Consider the following 12,047-nt stretch of genomic DNA (forward strand, 5'->3'; position numbering starts at 1 on the left):
GTGCTCAGCGTTAGCTTGCACAAAAGTATTCATGCTTACCATGACGTCGTCACACGTAGTATACTGATCAGAAGATAACATTATGGAGTACTCTTACTCCGAAAAATATGGATCAAGCATGATAATAGTGTACGTTACTGTCAACTTGTTTATTAGTAATATCGGCTTCTAGTTTGATATACTACACATACCGACACATGGGATTTGGCACTGATATAATTATTGCAAATTGCATTCCAAAAATGCATCGTGCCATCGTGCAACCTACTTCCATAAAAAACTCAATTGTTGATTTGGATCTGGATGTAGTGTATGTCCAGATTTAAACTCAAGATTAAAATTTTTATGGGACAGAGAGAGTGTAGGATCATAAAAGGCCTTTTCCACCCCAAAAGGTAGCCATTGAGATGAGGGGCTCCTCCACTTATATCTTAGGTGCTTTGCCCTTCCACAATCAATGTGGGACTATTCAACGGGGAGTACTAGTAAACATCTATTAATTTATCAAAGAAATAGAAAAAGAAGCCTCCACGTTCGCTCTCATGGGAGGAATCTTCCCATCGTGCGCCCGATGCCCGGAAAAAATCAGCCGGTCAAATGTTTCTATTAACTAACGAGTAAAACATGTTATATATGGTGAAAAAAAAGCAACTAAAACATTTAAAAATTTTACAAAACATGGTGAAGATACACGTTGAAACATATCGCTATTGCATATAATTAAAATAGCTAATCTTAATGGATTGAAACATATGTTTTTCTTTAATCAAAATATAATCATGCGATATCTCGATGTAAAGATTTAATTGTAACAAATACACGGTGTGATCGGATCATAGATTGGATAAATAGTTTAGAAGAAAAATCGTTTTGAAACTCGCTAAAATGCATGCATGCATGAGGTGGAGAGAGAGGAGTGAGAGTAGTGGCAGCAGGTAGTTTCAAGAATTTTGTGAAACATACTAACGACACCTATTGAAACATTTCACTATCACGTATGAAACAATGAGTGTTAATGGATTGAAACATATATTTTTTTCGCCATAATATAATATTGTGATATCTTATTGTAAAGATTTAATTACAAAGAATACAAGGTGTGATCAGATCGTAGATTGGATAATTAGTTGAGAAAATTCATTTTAAAACTCACTAAAAAGCATGCATGCATGAATGAGGTGGAGAGAGAGGAGAGGGAGAAGTGGTAGATAGTTTCAGGAATTTTGTAGAACACACTGAAGACACATATTGAAACATATCACTATTACGTCTGAAACAAAGAGTGTTAACGGATTGAAACATATATTTTCCTTTTGTCATATTATAATCATGTGATATATCTATTATATTATTAAAACAGCCTTGAAAGAAGACATCACGTTCACTGTGGGGGCTAGAAATTCCCACATTAATCGGAGAAAAAGAAAAGAAGAGTCTAACTAGGAATACAATTTAAAAAAAGTGAAATTCGAAATTATAAATAAGCACTATTGAAAGAAAAGTCCTCATAGGAACACAATACGAGATTAATTAATATTCAGCATAAAAAATAAAATAAAATCCGAAATTAGCAAAATAAAAAAAGAAAAAGAAGAGTTCGAGTAGAAATACAATTTTAAAATAACTAAAATTCGAAATTAAAATTAAGCAAATTTGAAAGGAGAGTCCATATAAAAACCCAATACGAGATTATTAAAATTTGGAATAAAAATAAAATAAATTAGAAATTAGAAAAAAGAAAAGAAAATAAGAGCTAAAGTAGTAATACAATTTAAAATTAACTAAAATTCGGAATTAAATATAAGCAATATTGAAATAAGAGTACATATAAGAACCCAATAGTAGATGAATTAAAATTCGGAATAAAAAATAAAATAAAATCCGAAATTAGACAAATTAAAAATAGAGTTCAAGTAGGAATATAATTTTGAAATGACTTAAACTTAAAATAGAAAATAAAAATATTAAAAGAACACATTACAATATTAGTTAAAGTTTGAAAAAAAATAAAATAAATTCTAAAATTAGAAAAAGAAAAAATATTTCAACTAGAAATATAATTTATAAATAACTAAAATTGGTGATAAAAAAATAAAGACTATTGAAAGAAAAAAGATCATCTATAACACATCACGAGATTAATTAAGTAATATGCCTATAAAAGAGTAGAGTTGTGACGGTTGATGGGACATCTAAAAACTATTAATAAAACACCAAATAGAATTCTAATGACGATTAAAAGGAAGGACGACGGGAAGGTCGTGAAGCAATCGGTCAAGGCGGTTGGCGGGACTTATAGAAAGTAAAAAAAAATAAATCCAATGATAATCATATTTGATTTTGAAAATTTCGACGATAATAAAAATGAGAGGTAGTGAGCGGGTTGTATAAGATTACAATGGCAGAGCCGCCGATGGCTGGTGGGACTTCTAGAAAGTAAAAAAAATAAATTCCAACGATAGTTATGTTCAATTTTTAGAATCCCAATGATAATAAAGAGTAGGCGGTGGATGAGTCGTAGAGGAGTACAGTGGTAGAGTTTGACGGGATTTCTAAAAATTATATATAAAAAAAGAAACCCAACGAAACAATAAACTCTGAAACCTATAAGATCCAATTTTTAAAGGTTCGTGCTTCTAAAGTAAAAAAGTAAACCCCAATGATAATCTTGTTTGATTTAAAAATCTCAATAACAATAAAAAGGGCAACAGCGGGTGAACCGTAGAAGAGTACAGTGACAAAGTCGCTGACTTTTTGGCGGAACTTCTAGAAAGTAAAAAATAAACCTAAATAATAATTATATTCGATTTTTAAAATACCAATGACAATAAAAAGAAAAGGCAGTGGATGGTTGTAGAGGAGTATAATGGCAGCGTTTGATGAGACTTCTATAAATTATAAAAGCGAAACCCAACAGTAATTTGAGGAGCTTGCAATAATTTCATTTATAGACATACAGTACATTCTATGTTTTCACTTTTTATTTTCATAAATAGACACGAGGTTTGCTTTTTTTTTTTCATTAAGCAAAGAAATAAGTACAATAGTGAGATGTTCCTCCACTTCACTTGCCAATAGTTCATTTTATTCTCTTTTTGCTTGTAAAAATTGTGGATGCAACAGCAAGCCGGATCCTTTAAACTTGATCTCCGTAATCTCATCAATCCTCCTCGCCATCTCCGGTGTCAGGTGATTCCTCTAATCACCGACCACGCCACGCCGGAAGAATATGTTGTTCACGTAGGTTTTATCAACCATGTCAGTTGTCCCCGACTGGTTCACTTCCAACCTCGACAAGCTCTCCATGGCGCAGGCCTCCACGATCTTCCTGTCCACTCCGAGCTCCTGCTCCTCCACCATGAACGGGCATCCGACGAACTCGGCTAGGTGTCTCAGTTGGCCGAGTGTATCGGTAGTGAGCTCCTCATAGGTCAAGAAGAGTACCTGGCTTGGTCTCTTGGTGTGCCACCTCCAATAGCCAAGGACATGCTCCCAGTACGGGCCAAACAGTGAGACACCATCGCAGAAGTGTCGATGTGCCTCGTTGATGTCCCACGGCCTGAACCTGTTCAAGAAATGCCAGAGCGAGATGAAGCAGTCCTTGGAATCCTGGACAACACCTATCATTTACATACGATTTAAATAGTTATAAAAAAATTAAAAAAAAATTAGTAACATCAATTGTGATGATATAAGTCTACACACAAACATGTAGGACTAAATTTGATTTACAACTAGAGAAACAAAAATAATAAAATCAGACAGTGAATAGTACCCGTACAGTGCAGATAAAATTTGTTATTTTTGTTTCATCATATATCGATCGAATATAGACTTGCATGTTTGTATAGTGTCTTATATTATCATAGTCTATCTTACCAAATTTTATAATTTTTTTATATAAATGTTTAAATTACATACATACACCTAGGTGCCAGGTGCCATGGCATCTAGGTGTAGAAAATACTTTCTGTTGGGATCCCGGCATAGATACACCACTTTGCAGCCGGAGTCGGCAACAGAGTCCGGCAACGACTGGGACGGGATGTGCGTCATCAAGAGCCGCGGCGCCGGGAGGGAGCTCAGGTCAGGGATCCGGTCTTTGATGAACACCTGGGTCTCAAGGAAAGGAACGAGCTGGTGGGGACTGTGCGCCGCTAGATCGTTGGCCCCGCGGTGGAGAGCCGAGTGCAAGAGCGTCTTGAGCCAGGTGGTGCCGGACTTAGGGAAGGTGACCATGAAGATGTCGGTGGTGCGCGCCGTAAGGTGACTCTTGATGACCATGGCACTCACAACCCCCTCCGGGAACGTGTACCATCCGTCGGGGTGGCGACTGTACGTGAAGCTGTTGCTGCTGTTGGGTGCCGTCGGGAAGGTCTCCACGGTTTGTCGGAGTTGGTCATAGATTTCCTTGTGTGCGGCTGCTTCATCAGCTGATTGGGGTGCAAAGGAGAGCGGGAAGGAGGGCGCCATGAAAAGTGAATGCAGAACACCAAGGACTAATGGTTGTTAGCTGGTGTTGTGATGCTGTGATTCTGTGAATATGTGGGAGCGTAAAGTGCAAATATATAGGCGAGGAGAGACAGATTCGGAAGTCAATAGAACATGAATAGTGTTCAAACTGGCAGTGACATTTTGACATTAACTATCTTGTTAGCATCTCTTAAGTGTTTTCATATGAGTCTCCCTTTCTTTTGTCAATGCACGTGATGATCAACTTGAGCTTACAAGAATTTATTAATTCTTCTGAGGATCAAATTGTATCATGTCGTCAATCAGTGAGTTTAGCTCTTAATAGGGAGTATTACCGCCCCTTTTCTTAGCGAGGATGACACATGTGAGAACGTACTATACTGATTAGAAGATACCTTTAGAATCTTGTCCTGAGAAATATGGATAAAAAATGATAAAGACAGCGTGTTATATATTGTCAACATAAAACACCAAACTGGGTGATTGTTAGTTTAGCAGTAATATCAGTTTCTAGTTTGATTACATAGACCGATTCATGGATTTGAGAGTGAGAAAATAACTGCAGATTGCATAGTGTTGCATTCAAGAGATGCATGGTTGCTAAGCGCAAGAATAGCTTATAATAACTGATTTTGCACAGAAAAAGATCTGGTATACTCTGTAACAAGACTTGAGCGATTTTGGGCCAGAGATTGAGACCTCAGTGCTGGAAAGGAGCTCCGGCCTACGTACGGCCTGTACAAATTGGCCCAGACGGGACTGCGGCCTCGGTGCTGCCCATAAGGATTGGCCCAGACTCCAGAACAGGGTTACGGCACTGGAAATAAGTCTATTTATATCCCTCAACTCATTTATGTGGTTGAATCGCATTCCTCAACCGCAACACCGAGTATAACCCGTCCACCAAATCCCAAAACCGTTGCAAATTGACTCCTAGGATGGTTTCAAAGGCAGTTTTGTCCCACATGGCATATTTGGCCCCGTTGATTTGCTGAGTCAGCTTGTGAAACCCATATGTCAAAGACAAGAATAAAAATGAAAATGGTGGGGCCCACTGTTGCCCACCGCCGTCACAAGCGTTCCCCACACATTGCCTTCGCCGCCTCTACCACATCGCATTTGCCGCATTTCCCCCTCCAATCCCGCAATACGCCACCGCCGTCGCTGGTCGATGCCCCCTCCTCCCCCGTCGCTGCCGTAGCAGCAATCGGGGATGACGTCGGCGGTAGCAGTAGGCAGTGCCAATCCTCCACCCCACGTGCCAAAACCCTAGTAGCACCCCACGCGGCGGCCACCTCCTCCTCCCACTCATGCCAGCCGTCACCGACGTCTCTTGCTGCGGCTTCGTGGAATCAGTTTGGTCATTGCCGTAGCACGCGTCGATGCCACCAATGCTGTGGGCCACCATCGGCCATCCATATGTGTTGCGTGCAGACGGAGGTGCAGGAGGAAGAGGGTGACGGGAGCATGATCCGGTCCAACTCCCCCATCTCCCGTTACATCGTCCTCTCCTTCCTCAACTCCGGTCACTACTCACTAGTCACTACTCCATCCTCTTTTCTTCTCGACGGCTGGCAGCAGGGTGGGGTGGTGACCAACGAGATGGTCGGCTAGAGGAGCGAGAGAAGGGCCTAGAGAAGAAAAGGAGGAGGCGAGGCCAAGCCCCAGGATAGGGTTGCCCATGGTGGCGACGGAGGCGGCTGCTGCGGCGGGAGGGAAGGGGAAAGGGGAGGGGGGAATGCGGCGACGGCAATGCCGGAGAGGCAGGGAAGACGATGTGCGCAACGGCGGTGGGCATTGACAGTGGACCCTACTGTTTTCACTTTTATCCTTGTCTATGACATGTGGGTCCCACAAGCTGACTCAGCAAGTCAACGGGTCAAAGATATCACGTAGGACAAAACTGCCTCCAAAACCATGTGGGGAGTTAATTTGCAGTGGTTTTGGGAGTTGGAGGATGAGTTATATCCGGTTTTGCGGTTAAGGGATACGATTTTCAACCAGGGACATGACTTAAGGGAGGTATAATAGACTTATTTCAAACGGACTACGTGCGGCCCATATATGTTGGTCGGGAACGTGATTATAGACTACGTGAGGCCCATATAATCTGGGCCGGAACAGAAAGCTAGCCCAGATATGACGGTGAGCGAGCGGCGAGAGCGAGAAGACGCCGCCGCTGTGAACGAGAGAGGATGAGGTTGGCGCGCGGTACGCACTTCGCCATGGAGGAGCATGAGTTTCCAAACCACCTCTCATCATCTCATGCCAACACGTCAGTCAGTCATCAGACTGAGCGTTTTTTTTTTTTTGGCAGCCGTACGTCGATCGAGCGATGCATGCGAAGTTTCTTGGTGCCTTCCCGATCAACCAACTCCATCTCGTTCACGTATGCATTCCGGTCGTCGGCACGTTAAGTTTGATAATAATGTTCACATTGTACATACGACTTACCCAATCACGTACCTTAGTAATTACGCCCTCCGTACAAAATAAGTACAGTTTTGCACTATTCACGTTTAACGTTTGACCGTTCGTCTTATTTGAAAATTTTTTATGATTAGTATTTTTATTGCTATTAGATGATAAAACATGAATAGTACTTTATGTATGACTAAATATTTTTAAATTTTTTATAAATTTTTTAAATAAGACGAACGGTCAAACGTTGGGCACGGATATCTACGGCTGTACTTATTTTGGGGACGAAGGAGGTAGTAACACGTATTGTACGTGTGGTGTGTGCCCCCGTGGTAATGTTGATGTTGATTGCTGTTGCTGCTGACATGCCATGCATGCGTACGTGTTGAAGTCGTGAACACAGCCGAAAATCCAAGCTGCGAGATCGACAAATTAAACTCTCTCAAGTTGCATGCAGATCAATTTGTTACTTACCTGTTGCAATCGAAAGTGTTTATTTTTTCGAGAGTGAATATTTCCTCGTTTTATTTATATAATCTAAATAATTATAAATAAAATTAAATGAATTGGCAAGATGTGTTATATCACTCCACAGGTTTAAACTTTTGACTTACACAAATTCAAAAAATAACAAATATGATATATTAGATTATACATACATGTATAAGTCGCATTATAGTTGAATGATATATTATATATTAATCTATTTTACTATATATATTTTCAATATTTCTACTGACATTTTTAGTGACAAGAAAAAACGATGGAACATTCCTCCATTCCTCCCATAGACAAAAGACACTCCCAGTGCAATCCTCTTCCTTATTTTAGATTGATCATCGTTCTATTGTATTTGTGACATTATATAAGATGTTATATGATATAATGATACAATTTCATTTTCATACATACTTCCTCTATCTCAAAATATTATAACTTCTAATCTAAAGTTTAATTTTTATCACAAATATAACAATCTAGTACGGTGTAAAAGAATATTTTTACTACTAAAACTACCCATTCTATTCATTTTGTTTACTATAACCCTAACTAGTCTTGACTAGTAATATGCCCGTGCTAAACGCTACTGTGCAATTCGATTTATCTTTAAGAACTTTTAAGATTTCACGTTAGCAAAGAAATCCGTGGATTGCAACACAAATATATATTAATGAGCTCAAATATATTAGTATATATTATATCACACGGCACACACATGTACACATAGTTGAAATGATAATTTCCTAAAAACAAAATTCCACCATGTAATTTCTCTAGTTCCTCTAAAAATTCGGCCATTTACTCTAATCTCCTTACAACATAGACGCTAAAACGACAAGGCTAATAGTTAGGATTGACTTCTTAGTTCAATAACCATACAACGGACAATGTGACATCACACAAGCATATGTATGTACAATCATAATTTTACAATCTCAAACAATCATTCGTGTCTATATGCACGTTGATAATTCATTGAACATGATATGTCTACACAAATATGTTGCCGGATTCAACAAAATTCCTTGCACGCCATAATTGACAAAGGGACAGAGCCGTCAACTTGAACTACAGCAGTTAGGAAATTTCTCTGATCCAATGTATATAATATAAACCAGCACATTTACAAATTATCTTGGTAGGGTTACTATGCGAGCCGAGCCGGCTCGGTATCCAACCCTAGTTACCATTGTTAGCTTAAACTATTATTTATCAAATAGATCTATCATCGATAGTTTTTTTTTTCTAGCGAACTGAATGCGATTGATTCTCGTTGCAGTACCTCTCAAACAATTTTGTTTGACAATAATGGAGAGAAATTGGTGCAACTACAACTCCTTTAACTCCCTGCTATTGTATATGAAGGCCGAAGGCCATCCAAGTTATGTTATCAGGCTTATCAGACTCCCGATGAATATAAAGAAGTTAAAATCACAGCGAATTTTCAGACACAAAACCACCTCAGAAACGACCATAAAATAATATGGTCAACAACAACCTTGCTCCAATTCAGAACTCGCCAAAATCAAAAGCCTTCAAATGATCTTCAACAATACATTTAATGAACACAAGGGATAAAATAACAGATATTAGTATAACTTGTGCCAATGGATAAAATCTGCGCATGATAAATAATGAGTGCCTACATATACAACAAACTAATGATGTCACTATAACAGTATCTGTTAGCATTTCCATCACAGCCCATTAATTCGCAAGAACTCTCCATGCTTTACACCAACACAAACATCACTAAATAAAGCTTTCGAAGAGAACAGGTGTGCGCTAACTGAACCCTAGCATCAAACACAAAACCCTAAAAGAAAAAAGGAAAAAGAATCACCCAGTTTGGCAACTTCATTGCTGCAGAGAAAATTATTATTTTCAGGTGCCGTTACTTGACACATTTGCTTCTTTTTCTTGCAGATCAACAATTAATTCAAAAGAGTCTTGTGTTTCGGCTGGGCATTTCGAGTCTTCTTTTAATCTCACGATGAAGTACAGTGAGTAAATTGATACACACTTTGTAAAGATCATTATCAGATTTGTGCAACCTATAATAAAAAAAAAGCTTTATTTACCATTATGTTACTGCAATATCAAACTCTCAACCTCTTATGCCATACTGAATTGGCATCAATAAATTGACCCAGCAGTGGACATTCTCAAATTCTCACATTGACATTCAATTATCACATTCAATATTGATTCACAATCTGAATTCACGTCAATTTACAATCTCAATCTCAATCTTAGCTAACTATAGCTTTTCTTTTCTAGAGCACCATATTTCATCCATCTAATATAATACATACCATATTTACAATTACAATTCACAATTATATCAATACAGGACAAAAATATATTACACAATGAAGGGTAAGGGAGAAGATATCGAACCAAAGGCAAGACAATATGGCAGAGGAAGATATCACTATTATTATTCTGCTTATAATCACGCTTCTTTTGATTGATTGTTGATCAGTGACCAGTTGTGTTAAAAATCAACCTGGAATAGTTTATCACCGTAGAAATGTACAATTATTATTTGTCTATCACAGTATAAATGTACAATTGTTGTCACACTGCCTTCAAAACAAATCAATCATTACACTACGGTAATATAATAATGGCAATGCCCACTTTTTAACCATGTGCTGCAATGGGAATGAAATATGTACCTTGCACGGGTGGCTGATGCAATTTCAATACATCGCGCGTGTATCCAGCATTTTAGCCTCCACTTGCATGCACGCTACGATCGCCTTCCCTCACGCTATCCAGTAAACAACAATTTTTCCACCAAACATGTTTAAATTTATATGGGACAACATATCTGTAGCATGTAGCGTCCAAATTGATCAAACGCAGTGGTATAGCTATATTGGATCCTGGAACTGCAACGAAGAACAGAATTGCACTTACCATGGCTTAGGGCGCGTTCCTTGAAGAACAGAAAATTAAACTTACCATGGCTTAGGCCGCATTTGGATAGGGATTTTTTTCCAGCACTCAACACAAGATAAGCCATTAATATACAATTAATTAAGTATTAATTATTTGAAACTTGAAATAGTTTGTTTGATTATTCAAAAAATTTCTGTATGAGATATTTTTATAAAAAAATACATTTTTTAGTAGTTTAAAAAGTATGCTCACGATAAATGAGGGAGTTGCAAAAGCCAAATGCACTCCCCATCTCAGTCTTATTCCAAGAATCCTAGCTAGTATATAATGGTACATTAATTTCTAAATTCTAAAGTATTACCTAACCAGAGTTTTTTGAGAGAGATTATTTTGATGTAAACAAACATAACATCCTGTAAACCTGAATAATCAAGGCTCTACAAACTACAAATTGAAAAAGAAAAAGGAAAAAAAAGTTGAACCGAATCCTGAAATTAAAATCACCTGCCATCATATATTTCATTCAACACAGCTGAACTTTTACATTAATCACTTTCGACTATACGTATTTTCTCCATCCTTTCTATTTCTGCTGAAAATAAATGCCCCTTTCCTTTCTATTTGTGCTACCAGGCTGATAGATTCATAAATCTGGGAACTCACCTGCAGATGTGAAATGGCTTCCAGATGAGCAGTAAATCCAAGCCAACACTCAATACTTCAGCAGAAATACAACTTCATCTAGTAAAAATCTCACATTGTTTTTTTGTGTGAAGTAAAAATCTTGGGTCTGTTCATCAATATGCAGAAGTAAAATTCTTGCTCTGTAGTCAGTATAAAATTATATCTATCCTATAGTTGAACAAATGGTTTTACTCATTCATCACATCACACATCCAACGGTGTAAAATCATCTGATGAATTTGGATCAACGTCCTAGATGCGCGTGTCCCACCCCTCCCTCCGCACCCTCTCCCGCACCTCCCTCTCTGCCGCAATCGTCGCGACTCCTCCCCATCGCGCGACCGTGCGCCTCTCTCGAACACCTCCCGCTCCGATCTGATCCAGACCGGATCGCTTCCCCTCTTTCCCTCCCTCCTCGATGGCGCCACCGTCGCCGAATCACCTTCGCTGCCCACGGCTGTCGTTGGAGCGAGCGCCGTCGTCATATCCTCCTCCACCGCCGCCAGCCTCGCGATCTCCTCCGCGGCCGCTGCCGACCGGCACCGCCGCCTGCATCGCCACCCCAAGTGACGCCACCATCAAGTCGTCGTTGATCACTCGTCATCCGGTCCCCGTCGCACCTCCTCGCCTCCACGCCGCCAACCCCTACCGACCGTCGCGCCGTGCCACGTGCCGGCCCACCTCACCCTTGCGTCGCCATCGGTTCCGCCGTTCGTGCCCGCTGGTCTCCATCACGCCGCCATCAAGTCATCGTCGATCACTTGCCGTCTCAGACTATCTTACCTCATTAATTATATGTTAGCAGAGACAAGCAAGATAGTCTGAGACGGCAAGTGATCGACGATGACTTGATGGCGGCGTGATGGAGACTGGCGGGCACGAACGGCGGAACCGATGGCGACGCAAGGGTGAGGCGGGGCGGCACGGCGCGACGGTCGGCAGGGGTTGGCGGCGTGGAGGCGAGGAGGTGCGACGGGGACCGGATGACGAGTGATCAACGACGACTTGATGGTGGCGTCACTTGGGGCGGCGATGCAGGCGGCGGTGCCGGTCGGCAGCGG

The 12,047-nt window shown here is 40.0% G+C and overlaps 1 pseudogene; it reads right to left on the reverse strand.

Moving 5' to 3' along the window:
* Positions 1-3,084: 3,084 nt before the first annotated feature.
* Positions 3,085-4,511, reverse strand: LOC107276669 (cytosolic sulfotransferase 5-like; annotated as a pseudogene).
* Positions 4,512-12,047: the final 7,536 nt, after the last annotated feature.

This window comes from Oryza sativa, chromosome 12 (assembly GCF_034140825.1).
Source record: "Oryza sativa Japonica Group chromosome 12, ASM3414082v1".
Classification (NCBI taxonomy): Eukaryota; Viridiplantae; Streptophyta; class Magnoliopsida; order Poales; family Poaceae; genus Oryza; species Oryza sativa.